We start from the raw sequence: 14,372 nt of genomic DNA on the forward strand, positions 1-14,372 counted from the left end.
AGGAAGGGAAGTAGGCTCCCTGCTGAGCAGAAAGCCCGACATGGGGCTTGATCCCAGGACCCTGGGACCACCACCTGAGCCGAAGGCAGACGCTTTAGCCCACTGAGCCACCCAGGCGCCCCTGTTTTACTTTTATTACCAGATGTTTTCAAAGTTGAAGAAGCTTGACTTGTGGGATTATTGCAATATAGTTCTAGAAGGTGAATGGTGGTTATCACTCTATAGTTTCCAATTTCAGATTGTAATTAAAGGTCTCCATTTCATCTTCCAGAATCAATGAAAACTTGCAAAGTACTCATTCAAGCAAAGAATAGAAAAGGCTTTTTTGTTTGTATTTTTTGAGATCCCTCTAACTTCCTAAAAATACTTTCATAGTATACTTGAAGGTATTACTGACCTTCATTTCTAGTTTATGCTAAGAAGTTTGCTGCTCTGACACAGAGATGCTATTTTTATGAATTCTTTTTTCCCTCTGTGTACACATTCCCTTGCTAAGCTCCCCCAGTCCTGTCTCTCAATATCATCTACTTAGTAATGACCACCAACTTAATATCTTCAATTTACTCCAACACAAGCTCCTGTTCTCTCCCTCACCCCACTCACCAAAACCCCTTTGTCCCATAGTCTTCTATGTCTCAATAAATGGATACTGTATTCTAGCTTTGTATGCCAAAATTCTTGAAGTCATCCTTGACTTCTTTCTCCCACACCTCACATCCAGTCCAACTGCAAATTATGTTAGCCTTAATTTAAAATATATACATACATTCAGAATTCGACTACGTCTAACTTCATTGCTTCCCCTGAACCAGTCCTTCGTCATCTCTTGCCTGAATTACTGCATGAGCTCTGTGACTATTATCATTGGTTTCTGCCCTTGCCTCCTTGCAGTCTATTCCAAAATCTCTAGCCAGAGTATTAAAATGTAAATTAGATCATGTCACTTCTCAAAACCTCAGGTTTCCTCTTCCAACATATATCCATACACCTACATCCCTTATCTCCTTCTGGTCTTTGCTCAAATGTTCCCTTTTTGGTGGGGCTGTCCTCAAGAGCTTGACTTTTGTTTTGTTTCTCTTTTGAAATATAAGTAGTGGTAATTTACTAAAATTATAAAATTATAGGAAAAGTCTCTACAGTTCTGTTCCTAATATTTTCTATACATATCTCCTTCTATCTGTAGACTTTATTCTTCATTGCAGTATGATTTATTTAAGTGAAATGTAGAGTGATTCAGTATGGTTTGTTGACTTTTGACAGATCTAGATACTCAAGTAATCCATACTCCTATCAAAATTGTCTTTGTGCCTTTTTCGGGTGGGTTTCTTATCACTCCTAGTCTGTGGTGATCACTGACCTGCTTTCTATGATTATAGATTACTTTTTCCTGTTCAGGAAAGGCATACCAATGAAATCAAACTCCCTTGTGGCTGGCTTTTTTTTACTAAGTAAACCATTTTGAGATATATCAATGTTGTTATGTGTAGATAGTTTGAGTCTTTTTATTGTTATACATATTCGTTGTGTGCATCACCTCCAATTTTTATTTATTCATCTGTTGTAGGACTTTAGGGTTTCCAGTTTTGAGCATTTGTAAATTAACCTCCCCTCAAGACTTTGAGTATATATTTTTTCATTTCTCCTGGGTGAATACTAGAAGTGGAATACCATACCCTTTTCCATAGTGGTTGTACTCTTTTACATGCCTACCAGCAATATGTGGGAGTTCCAGTTGCTCCACAGTCTTCCCAGTACACACTTGATATTGTTAGTTTTTTCAAAATTTTAGCCTATTTCAGTGAGAGTGTCAAAGTATCTCAGTGTGTTTCTAATAGGCATTTCCCTAGTGATTAATAGTATATTAATCATATATATATTGAGCATCTTTTCATGTGCATTTTAACCATTCAGTATCTTTCTTTTTTTTCAGCATTTTTTTCCAGTTTATTTATTTTCAGAAAAACATTATTCATTATTGTTTCGCCACACCCAGTGCTCCATGCAAGCCATGCCCTCTATAATACCCACCACCTGGTACCCCAACCTCCCAACCCCCCGCCACTTCAAACCCTCAGATTGTTTTTCAGAGTCCATAGTCTCTCATGGTTCACCTCCCCTTCCAATTTACCCAAATTCCCTTCTCTTCTCTAACGCCCCTTGTCCTCCATGCTATTTGTTATGCACCACAAATAAGTGAAACCATATGATAATTGACTCTCTCTGCTTGACTTATTTCACTCAGCATCATCTCTTCCAGTCCCGTCCATGTTGCTACAAAAGTTGGGTATTCATCCTTTCTGATGGAGGCATAATACTCCATAGTGTATAAGGACCACATCTTCCTTATCCATTCATCCGTTGAAGGGCATCTTGGTTCTTTCCATAGTTTGGCGACCGTGGCCATTGCTGCTATAAACAATGGGGTACAGATGGCCCTTCTTTTCACAACATCTGTGTCTTTGGGGTAAATACCCAGGAGTGCAATTGCAGGGTCATAGGGAAGCTCTATTTTTAATTTCTTGAGGAATCTCCACACTGCTCTCCAAAGAGGCTGCACCAACTTGCATTCCCACGAACAGTATAAGAGGGTTCCCCTTTCTCCACATGCTCTCCAACACATGTTGTTTCCTGTTCTGTTAATTTTGGCCATTCTAACTGGTGTAAGGTGATATCTCAATGTGGTTTTAATTTGAATCTCCCTGAAGGCTAATGATGATGAGCATTTTTTCATGTGTCTGATAGCCATTTGTATGTCTTGATTGGGGAAGTGTCTGTTCAAATCTTCTGCCCATTTTTTGATGTGTTTGCCTGTTTCGTGTGGGTTGAGTTTGAGGAGTTCATTATAGATCCTGGATATCAACCTTTTGTCTGTACTGTCATTTGCAAATATCTTCTCCCATTCCGTGGGTTGCCTCTTTGCTTTTTTGACTGTTTCCTTTGCTGTGCAGAAACTTTTGATTTTGATGAAGTCCCAAAAGTTTATTTTCGCTTTTGTTTCCTTTGCCTTTGGAGACATATCTTGAAAGAAGTTGCTGTGGTTGATATCAAAGAGATTACTGCCTATGTTCTCCTCTAGGATTCTGATGGATTCCTGTCTCACGTTGAGGTCTTTTATCCATTTTGAGTTTATTTTTGTGTACAGTGTAAGAGAATGGTCGAGTTTCATTCTTCTACATATAGCTGTCCAGTTCTTCCAGCACCATTTATTGAAGAGACTGTCCTTTTTCCACTGTATATTTTTTCCTGTTTTGTCGAAGATTAATTGACCATAGAGTTGAGGGTCCATATCTGGGCTCTCTACTCTGTTCCACTGGTCTATGTGTCTGTTTTTATGCCAGTACCATGCTGTCTTGGTGATCACAGCTTTGTAATAAAGCTTGAAATCAGGTAAGGTGATGCCGCCAGCTTTATTTTTGTTTTTCAACATTTCCTTAGCGATTCGGGGTCTCTTCTGATTCCATACAAATTTTAGGATTATTTGCTCCAGCTCTTTGAAGAATGCCGGTGGAATTTTGATCGGAATGGCATTAAAAGTATAGATTGCTCTAGGCAGTATAGACATTTTAAGAATGTTTATTCTTCCGATCCAAGAGCATGGAATGGTCTTCCATCTTTTTGTGTCTTCTTCAATTTCTTTCATGAGTGTTCTGTAGTTCCTCAAGTACAGATCCATTACCTCTTTGGTTAGGTTTATTCCCAGGTATCTTATGGTTCTTGGTGCTATAGTAAATGGAATCGATTCTCTAATTTCCCTTTCTGTATTTTCCTTGTTAGTGTATAAGAAAGCCACTGATTTCTGCACATTGGCTTTGTATCCTGCCATGTTGCTGAATTGCTGTATGAGTTCTAGTAGTTTGGGGGTGGAGTCTTTGGGATTTTCCATATAAAGAATCATGTCATCTGCGAAGAGAGAGAGTTTGACTTCCTCATTACCAATTTGGATACCTTTTATTTCTCTCTGTTGTCTGATTGCTGTTGCTAGGACTTCTAATACTATGTTGAACAAGAGTGGTGAAAGTGGGCATCCTTGTCTTGTTCCTGATCTCAATGGGAAGGCTGCAAGCTTTTTCCCATTGAGGATGATATTTGCTGTGGGTCTTTCATAGAGAGATTTGATGAGGTTCAGGAATGTTCCCTCTATCCCTATACTTTGAAGCGTTTTAATCAGGAACGGATGCTGGATTTTGTCAAATGCTTTTTCTGCATCAATTGAGAGAAGAACCATGTGGTTCTTCTCTCTTCTCATATTAATTTGTTGTATCACATTGATTGATTTGCAAATGTTGAACCATCCTTGTAGCCTAGGGATGAATCCCACCTGATCATGGTGGATAATCTTTTTGATGTGCTGTTGGATCCTGTTGGCTAGGATCTTGTTGAGAATCTTAGCATCCATATTCATCAGTGATATTGGTCTGAAATTCTCCTTTTTGGTAGGGTCCTTGCCTGGTTTGGGGATCAGGGTAATGCTGGCTTCATAGAAAGAGTCTGGAAGTTTTCCTTCTGCTTCAATTTTTTGAAACAGCTTCAGGAGAATAGGTGTTATTTCTTCTTTGAAGGTTTGGTAGAATTCCCCAGGGAATCCGTCAGGTCCTGGGCTCTTGTTTTTTGGGAGGTTTTTGATCACTGCTTCAATCTCGTTATTAGATATCGGTCTATTCAGGTTGTCGATTTCTTCCTGGTTCAGTGTTAGTAGTTTATATTTTTCCAGGAATGCATTCATTTCATCTAGGTTGCTAAGCTTATTGGCATATAACTGTTGATAATAACTTCTGATGATTGTTTCTACTTCCTTGGTGTTCGTTGTGATCTCTCCCTTTTCATTCATAATTTTATGAATTTGGGCTTTCTCTCTTTTCTTTTGGATTAGTGTGGCCAATGGCTTACCGATCTTATTGATTCTTTCAAAAAACCTGCTTCTAGTTTCATTGATACGTTCTACTGTATCTCTGGTTTCTACCTCATTGATCTCAGCTCTAATAGTATCTTTCTTTATGAAGTGTCTGCTGAAGGTTTTTGCTCATTTTAAAAGTTGAGTTGTCATCTTAGTTTTGAGTTGTTTACATATTCTGACCACAAAGTTCCTTGTCAGATATGTGTATTGCTAATTTGTTCTTACAGTCTGGAAATAGCCTATTACATTTTCTTGAAGATAGCCTTTGATAAGTAAAGGTTTTTACCTGTGATGGTGTCTGTTTTGGGTTTTGGGGTTCTAAGATGTCTGTGAACAAAGGTTAAAAATCCTTCTGTATTTTTTTCTAGAAGCTTTGTAAGTTTTATTTTATCATTTAGGCTTATGATTAATCTCAAATAAATTAATTGTTATGATATGAAGCATTGGTCCAAGTTTATTTTTCCATATAGGTAAAGAGTTCTAACATTATTAGCTGAAAAGGTTTCTTTTTCCATTATACAGGTAGCATTTTGGGGAAAAAGAAAGAAAAGAAAAAAAGGAAAGGAAAAGAAGAAAGGAGGGGAGGAAGAGAGAGAGGGAGGGAGGGAGGAAGGAATCTTCCCTTTGTGTATGAGTCTGTTTTTAGACTATTTCATTCTTCTATTTTAAAACCTTGATAAAAAATAAAAATCAGCCTTTGAAGTGTAGATCCATTTCTGGACTCTCTGGTCAGTTCTTTTCCACTGATATAGTCATCTGTCTTCAAACTGTCTTGGTTACCATGGCTTTATATTAAGTCTTGAAATAAATTAGAAGTCTTCAAACTTCGTTTTGTTTTTTTTTTTTTTTTTTAGATTGTTTTCTTTTTCGGGGTGTTTGCTTTTCCATAAATATTAGGATTAATTTTTAGTTTCTAAAATAAAAAGAACAGTTGGGATTTTGTTTGTTGTTGCATTGTATCTACAGATTAGCTTAGGAGGAACTAGAACTAACATCTATCTGATAGTATTGGTTTTTCCACCCATGATTAGGGCGTTTAGTTTCTTTAATTTCTAGTAATATCTTGTAATTCTCAGTGTAGAAGTTTTACAAATATCTTACTAAATTTATCCCTAGCACTTTTAGTTTTTTGATGCTATTGAAAATAGTTTTGCTTCTTTTTTTGTTGTTGTCAGTATATAGAAACAATTGATTTTTATATTAACTTTATATACTGAGACCTTGCCATATTGACTTATGAGATCTAATAGTTTTGTGAGTTTGTATGATTTCTTTAGGTACATAAACATATGTGAGAATAAAAACAGTTTTGTTTTTTTCAATTATATACTGTCTACTTCTCTTCATTTTCTCTTGCACTGTATTGCATCTTTGTGCAAAATTTTGAACAGATTTTGTCCTGTTCTTAGGGAGAAAGCAATTAGTTTTTCATGTTAAGGTATTATGTTAGCTGTCATTTTATGTAGATGCCCTTTATCAAGTTGAAGCTGCTTTTTTAATTCTTAGTTTCCTGAGAGTTTTTTAATAGATATTCGATGTTTTCAAAAGCCTTTTCTGCATCTATTGAAATGTGCCTTTTCATTTTATCAACAAAGTTCATTATATTGATTTTTATAATAGTTTTATTGAGATATATTCACATCCTATACAATTCACATATAAAAACTGCATAATTCTATATTGATTATTGAGGTATAATTGACATATCACAATGTATTAGTTCCAGATGTACAAGATAATGATTTGATTTTTTTTTAATTTTTAAATTTTTTATAAACATATATTTTTATCCCCAGGGATACAGGTCTGTGAATCGCCAGGTTTACAGACTTCACAACACTCACTAAAGCACATACCCTCCCCAATGTCCATAACCCCACCCCCCTTCTCCCAACCCCCCTCCCCCCAGCAACCCTCAGTTTGTTTTGTGAGATTAAGAGTCACTTATGGTTTGTCTCCCTCCCAATCCCATCTTGTTTCATTGATTCTTCTCCTACCCACTTAAGCCCCCATGTTGCATCACCACTTCCTCATATCACGGAGCTCATATGATAGTTGTCTTTCTCCTCTTGACTTATTTCGCTGAGCATGATATGCTCTAGTTCCATCCATGTTGCCGCAAATGGCAAGATTTCATTTCTTTTGATGGCTGCATGGTATTCCATTGTGTATATATACCACATCTTCTTTATCCATTCATCTGTTGATGGACATCTAGGTTCTTTCCATAGTTTGGCTATTATGGACATTACTGCTATAAACATTCGGGTGTACGTGCCCCTTTGGATCACTACGTTTGTATCTTTAGGGTAAATCCCCAGTAGTGCAATTGCTGGGTCATAGGGAAGTTCTATTTTCAACGCTTTGAGGAACCTCCATGCTGTTTTCCAGAGTGGTTGCACCAGCTTGCATTCCCACCAACAGTGTAGGAGGGTTCCCCTTTCTCCGCATCCTCGCCAGCATCTGTCATTTCCTGCCCTGTTGATTTTAGCCATTCTGACTGGTGTGAGGTGATATCTCATTGTGGTTTTGATTTGTATTTCCCTGATGCCGAGTGATACGGAGCACTTTTTCATGTGTCTGTTGGGCATCTGGATGTCTTCTTTGCAGAAATGTCTGTTCATGTCCTCTTCCCATTTCTTGATTGGATTATTTGTTCTTTGGGTGTTGAGTTTGCTAAGTTCTTTATAGATTTTGGACACTAGTCCTTTATCTGATATGTTGTTTGCAAATATCTTCTCCCATTCTGTCAGTTGTCTTTTGATTTTGTTAACTGTTTCCTTTGCTGTGCAAAGCTCCTGATCTTGATGAAATCCCAATAGTTCATTTTTGCCCTTGCTTCCCTTGCCTTTGGCAATGTTCCTAGGAAGATGTTGCTGCGGCTGAGGTGGAAGAGGTTGCTGCCTGTGTACTCCTCAGGGATTTTGATGGATTCCTTTCTCACATTGAGGTCCTTCATCCATTTTGAGTCTATTTTCGTGTGTGGTGTAAGGAAATGGTCCAATTTCATTTTTCTGAATGTGGCTGTCCAATTTTCCCAAAACAATTTATTGAAGAGGCTGTCTTTTTTCCACTGGACATTCTTTCCTGCTTTGTCAAAGATTAGTTGACCATAGAGTTGAGAGTCTATTTCTGGGCTCTCTATTCTGATCCATTGATCTATGTGTCTGTTTTTGTGCCAATACCATGCTGTCTTTTTTTTTTCCCAATTTATTTATTTTCAGAAAAACAGTATTCATTATTTTTTCACCACACCCAGTGCTCCATGCAAGCTGTGACCTCTATAATTCCCACCACCTGGTACCCCAACCTCCCACCTCCCCGCCACTTCAAACCCCTCAGACTGTTTTTCAGAGTCCATAGTCGCTCATGGTTCACCTCCCCTTCCAATTTACCCAAATTCCCTACTCCTCTCTAACGCCCCTTGTCCTCCGTGCTATTGGTTATGCTCCACAAATGAGTGAAACCATATGATAATTGACTCTCTCTGCTTGACTGATTTCACTCAGCATAATCTCTTCCAGTCCCGTCCATGTTGCTACAAAAGTTGGATATTCGTCCTATCTGATGATGGCATAATACTCCATAGTGTATATGGACCACATCTTCCTTATCCATTCATCCGTTGAAGGGCATCTTGGTTCTTTCCATAGTTTGGCGACTGTGGCCATTGCTGCTATAAACATTGGGGTACAGATGGCCCTTCTTTTCACGACATCTGTATCTTTGGGGTATATACCCAGGAGTGCAATTGCAGGGTCATAGGGAACCTCTATTGTTAATTTCTTGAGGAATCTCCACACTGCTCTCCAAAAAGGCTGCACCAACTTGCATTCCCACCAACAGTGTAAGAGGGTTCCCCTTTCTCCACATCCTCTCCAACACATGTTGTTTCCTGTTTTGTTAATTTTGGCCATTCTAACTGGTGTAAGGTGATATCTCAATGTGGTTTTAATTTGAATCTCCCTGAAGGCTAATGATGATGAGCATTTTTTCATGTGTCTGATAGCCATTTGTATTTCTTGATTGGAGAATTGTCTGTTCAAATCTTCTGCCCATTTTTTGATGTGTTTGTCTGTTTCGTGTGGGTTGAGTTTGAGAAGTTCATTATAGATCCTGGATATCAATCTTTTGTCTGTACTGTCATTTGCAAATATCTTCTCCCATTCCGTGGGTTGCCTCTTTGTTTTTTTGACTGTTTCCTTTGCTGTGCAGAAGCTTTTGATTTTGATGAAGTCCCAGAAGTTTATTTTCGCTTTTGTTTCCTTTGCCTTTGGAGACGTATCTTGAAAGAAGTTGCTGTGGCTGATTTCAAAGAGATTACTGCCTATGTTCTCCTCTAAGATTCTGATAGATTCCTTTCTCACGTTGACGTCTTTTTCCATTTTGAGTTGATCTTTGTGTACGGTGTAAGAGAATGGTCGAGTTTCATTCTTCTACATATAGCTGTCCAGGTTTCCCAGCACCATTTATTGAAGAGACTGTCTTATTTCCACTGTATATTTTTTCCTGTTTTGTCGAAGATTAATTGACCATAGAGTTGAGGGTCCATATCTGGGCTCTCTACTCTGTTCCACTGGTCTATGTGTCTGTTTTTATGCCAGTACCATGCTGTCTTGGTGATCACAGCCTTGTAATAAAGCTTGAAATCAGGTAAGGTGATGCCGCCAGCTTTATTTTTGTTTTTCAACATTTCCTTAGCGATTCGGGGTCTCTTCTGATTCCATACAATTTTTAGGATTATTTGCTCCAGCTCTTTGAAGAATGCCGGTGGAATTTGATTGGAATGGCATTAAAAGTATAGATTGCTCTAGGCAGTATAGACATTTTAACAATGTTTACTTCCGATCCAAGAGCATGGAATGGTCTTCCATCTTTTTGTGTCTTCTTCAATTTCTTTCATGAGTGTTCTATAGTTCCTCAAGTATAGATCCTTTACCTCTTTAGTTAGGTTTATTCCCAGGTATCTTATGGTTCTTGGTGCTATAGTAAATGGAATCGATTCTCTAATTTCCCTTTCTGTATTTTCCTTGTTAGTGTATAAGAAAGCCACTGATTTCTGCACATTGGCTTTGTATCCTGCCATGTTGCTGAATTGCTGTATGAGTTCTAGTAGTTTGGAGGTGGAGTCTTTTGGGTTTTCCATATAAAGAATCATGTCATCTGCGAAGAGAGAGAGTTTGACTTCCTCATTACCAATTTGGATACCTTTTATTTCTCTCTGTTGTCTGATTGCTGTTGCTAGGACTTCTAATACTATGTTGAATAAGAGTGGTGAAAGTAGGCATCCTTGTCTTGTTCCTGATCTCAATGGGAATGCTGCAAGCTTTTTCCCATTGAGGATGATATTTGCTGTGGGTCTTTCATAGATAGATTTGATGAGGTTCGGGAATGTTCCCTCTATCCCTATACTTTGAAGCGTTTTAATCAGGAACGGATGCTGGATTTTGTCAAATGCTTTTTCTGCATCAATTGAGAGGACCATGTGGTTCTTCTCTCTTCTCATATTAATTTGTTGTATCACATTGATTGATTTGCGAATGTTGAACCATCCTTGTAGCCTAGGGATGAATCCCACCTGATCATGGTGGATAATCTTTTTGATGTGCTGTTGGATCCTGTTGGCTAGGATCTTGTTGAGAATCTTAGCATCCATATTCATCAGTGATATTGGTCTGAAATTCTCCTTTTTGGTAGGGTCCTTGCCTGGTTTGGGGATCAGGGTAATGCTGGCTTCATAGAAAGAGTCTGGAAGTTTTCCTTCTGCTTCAATTTTTTGAAACAGCTTCAGGAGAATAGGTGTTATTTCTTCTTTGAAGGTTTGGTAGAATTCCCCAGGGAATCCGTCAGGTCCTGGGCTCTTGTTTTTTGGGAGGTTTTTGATCACTGCTTCAATCTCGTTATTAGATATCGGTCTATTCAGGTTGTCGATTTCTTCCTGGTTCAATTTTGGGAGTTTATAGTTTTCCAGGAACGCATCTATTTCAAGGTTGCTAAGCTTATTGGCATATAACTGTTCGTAATAACTTCTGATGATTGTTTCTACTTCCTTGGCGTTAGTTGTGATCTCTCCCTTTTCATTCATAATTATGAATTTGGGCTTTCTCTCTTTTCTTTCGTATTAGTGTAGCCAGTGGCTTATCGATCTTATTGATTCTTTCAAAAAACCAGCTTCTAGTTTCATTGATACATTCTACTGTATCTCTGGTTTCTTCCTCATTGATCTCAGCTCTAAACTTGATGATTTCCCTTCTTATGTGTGGAGTTGGTTTGATTTGTTGTTGATCCTCCAGTTCTTTAAGGTGTAGAGACAGCTGGTGTGTTCTGGACTTTTCAATTTTTTTGAGCAAGGCTTGGATGGCTATATATTTTCCCCTTAGGACCGCCTTTGCTGTATCCCATAGGTTTTCGACCAAAGTGTCTTCATTCTCATTGGTTTCCATGAATTGTTTCAGTTCTTCTTTGATCTCCTGGTTGATCCAAGCATTCTTAAGCAAGGTGGTCTTTAGCTTCCAGGTGTTCGAGTTCCTTCGGAACTTTTCCTTGTGATTGAGCTCCAGTTTCAAAGCATTGTGATCTGAGAATATGCAGGGAATCATCTCAGTCTTTTGGTATCAGCTGAGTCCTGATTTGTGACCCAGTATGTGATCTATTCTGGAGAAGGTTCCGTGTGCACTTGAGAAGAATGAGTATTCTGCTGTTTTAGGGTGGAATGTTCTGTATATATCTATGAGGTCCATCTGGTCCAATGTGTCATTCAATGCTCTTGTTTCTTTATTGATTTTCTGCTTCGATGATCTGTCTAATTCTGAAAGAGGCATGTTAAGATCTCCTACGATTAGTGTATTCATATCAATAGGACTCTTTATCTTGATTAACAGTTTTCTTAAGTAATTGGCTGCTCCCATATTGGGAGCATAGATATTTACAATTGTTAGAACATCTTGGTGGATAGTCCCTTTAAGGATTATGTAGTGTCCTTCTGTATCTCTGACTACAGTCTTTAGTTTGAAGTCTAATTTATCTGATATAAGAATCGCTACCCCAGCCTTCTTTTGAGTCCCATTGGCATGAAAGATGCTTCTCCACCCCTTCACTTTCAGTCTGCGTGTATCTTTAGGTTCAAAATGGGTCTCTTGTAGACAGCATATGGATGGGTCCCGTCGTTTTTTCCAATGTGCAACCCTGTGCCGTTTTATGGGTGCATTTAGGCCATTCACATTGAGAGTGATTATTGATAGATACGTTTTTATTGACATCGAGTTACCTTTGAAGTCTCTCTTTCTGTAGACTGTCTCTATATTTCTGTTGAATGCTATTCTTGGGATTTTTCCTCTTTTATAGAACCCCCCTTAATATTTCCTGCAGTGTCGGCTTGGTGGTTGCATAGTCTTTTAAGCCTTGCCGGTCTTGGAAACTCTTTATCTCTCCATCCATTTTGAATGTCAGTCTTGCTGGATAAAGTATTCTTGGCTGCATGTTCTTCTCGTTTAGTGCCCTGAATATATCTTGCCAGCCTCTTCTGGTTTGCCAGGTCTCTGTGGACAGGTCTGACGTTATTCTGATGGGCTTCCCTCTGTAAGTAAGGAGCCTCTTTGCCCTGGCGGCTTTCAAGAGATTATACCTACAATTATAATTTCTCAATTTGACTATCAGGTGTCGTGATGTTTTTTTGGAGTGTATAATCTTGGGTGGAGACCGTTCAGCCTCTAGTACATGAACGCTGGTTTCATTCGCGAGATTCGGGAAAATTTCATGAAGTACTTGTTTCACGATATCTTCTAGACTTCTTTCTTTCTCCTCCCCTTCAGGAATTCCAATAATCTGACGTTGGAACGCTTCATGGCATCATTTATTTCCCTAATTCTGCTTTCGTGGGATCTAAGCTGTTTGTTCCAGGCTTCCTCCTGATCCTTTCTCTCTATCTGTTTGTCTTCCAGATCACTAATTCTATCTTCTGTCTCAGTTACCCTAGCTTTGAGAGAGTTTAGATTGGATTGCAACTCATTGAGAGCATTGTGGACCTCCTCCCTGGTAGCTTTGAGCTCCGCCCTAACATTTTGAACATCCTGTCTGGTCGCTTTCAGTTCGGCCCTAATCAATTCTGTTTGGTCATCCATGGCTTTCTCCAACCTAGCTATTGCCTGGATAATTGTTAGCCTGAATTCTCTTTCCGACATATTGTCTATGTTGATAGCCGTTAGCTCTGTTGCAGAAGGTCCATCCTCTGTATTTTTCTTCTGTTGGGCATTCCTCCTCCTAGTCATTTTGGTTCGAGAAGACATAACAGATGTAGCTGGATGTATCAACTCTGGTGCAGTCAAGGTGCATCCTGGAACACTTCCTGATCTCCGTCTCAGAGAGAAGCCTCAGTCTGGGTGCAGAAGCTGAATAAATTCCCCCTTGGACGCTGGCAGTGCAGGTTCCAAGTTAAAGACCCTGGGGGCGCAGGATCTTTTGCTCGTCCCCAAAGCCAAGGCAGTGGCGGCTGTCTGGGAGCTCCTGACCGCCAGAGAGGTTCCAAGCAGCAGTCGCACACTGAGATTTTGCCACCGGCCTGGGCTGGGAGTGCCCGGCTTGCGCGCACCTCTTTTCAGAGGCGGCTGTGGGTCGGGCGCGCGTCTGGGGCACTGAGAACGGGGCGCTGGTCCGTAAGCCGCAGGCTGGGCTTTTGCGCGCCTCTGTCCAGGGAAGAGTTTCGTGTGCGCGCGGCTTAGACTTTGAAACAATGGCGCGGGTCAAGAAGCGCCCCCGGGCCCTAGAAACCCAGGAGAGCTGGAGGGACATGCGTGAGCATCTCAAGCTTTGTGTAGGGCTAGTGCGCGTTCTGCAGACCAGCGCAGCTCCCATCCCCTCATAGGAGCCGGAACCCCCGCGTTCTGGGGGTTCCGCATCTCAAGCTTTGTGGTAGGGCTAGTGCGCGTTCTGCAGACCAGCGCAGCTCCCATCCCCTCACAGGAGCCGGAACCCCCACGCTCTGGGGCGCGCTGGCGGCTTAGGGACCAGGAGCCCGTTTCTCCGCCGCACTCTCTCTGCCTCCGCGCCGGGGAGGCCGTCTGGGACCGTGGACTTAAGCCCCTGTCCCTAGCCGCCCCGATTCCCACAATTTGCCCCCGCGATCCTTTGCTCTTTTGGAGTGCTTTCAACCAGTCTCCAAGTTAATGCTGGTCCCCAGACGCAGGGCACTCTCGCTCCTATCGGGGTATTACTTTTGCACCGGTCGCCTCTGGTGGCTCCCTCCCCCTTTTGTTTATCTTCCGATATCAGTTCGCAGTTCCCATTCCGCTTTACCTGCTCGCTGGTGTCTTCTGCCCCTGTAGAGATCCAGACGTGTATAATTCTGATCTCAGGCTGATTTCATGTTTGATCGGAGTTCTTTGGTAGGTAATCAGCAAACTTTGGGGTACCAGCTGAAAAGACGCCTCTTCCTAGTACCCCGCCATCTTTTCCCCCCAATACCATGCTGTCTTGATGATGA

At 40.3% G+C, this 14,372-nt stretch overlaps 1 protein-coding gene across 2 annotated transcripts in view; it reads left to right on the top strand.

Annotated features, from left to right (window-relative positions):
• Positions 1-14,372, top strand: part of SCAPER (S-phase cyclin A associated protein in the ER) — a 569,517-nt gene that overhangs the window by 269,004 nt on the left and 286,141 nt on the right. The window lies entirely within an intron of this gene.

This window comes from Neovison vison, chromosome 13, assembly GCF_020171115.1.
Source record: "Neovison vison isolate M4711 chromosome 13, ASM_NN_V1, whole genome shotgun sequence".
Classification (NCBI taxonomy): Eukaryota; Metazoa; Chordata; class Mammalia; order Carnivora; family Mustelidae; genus Neogale; species Neogale vison.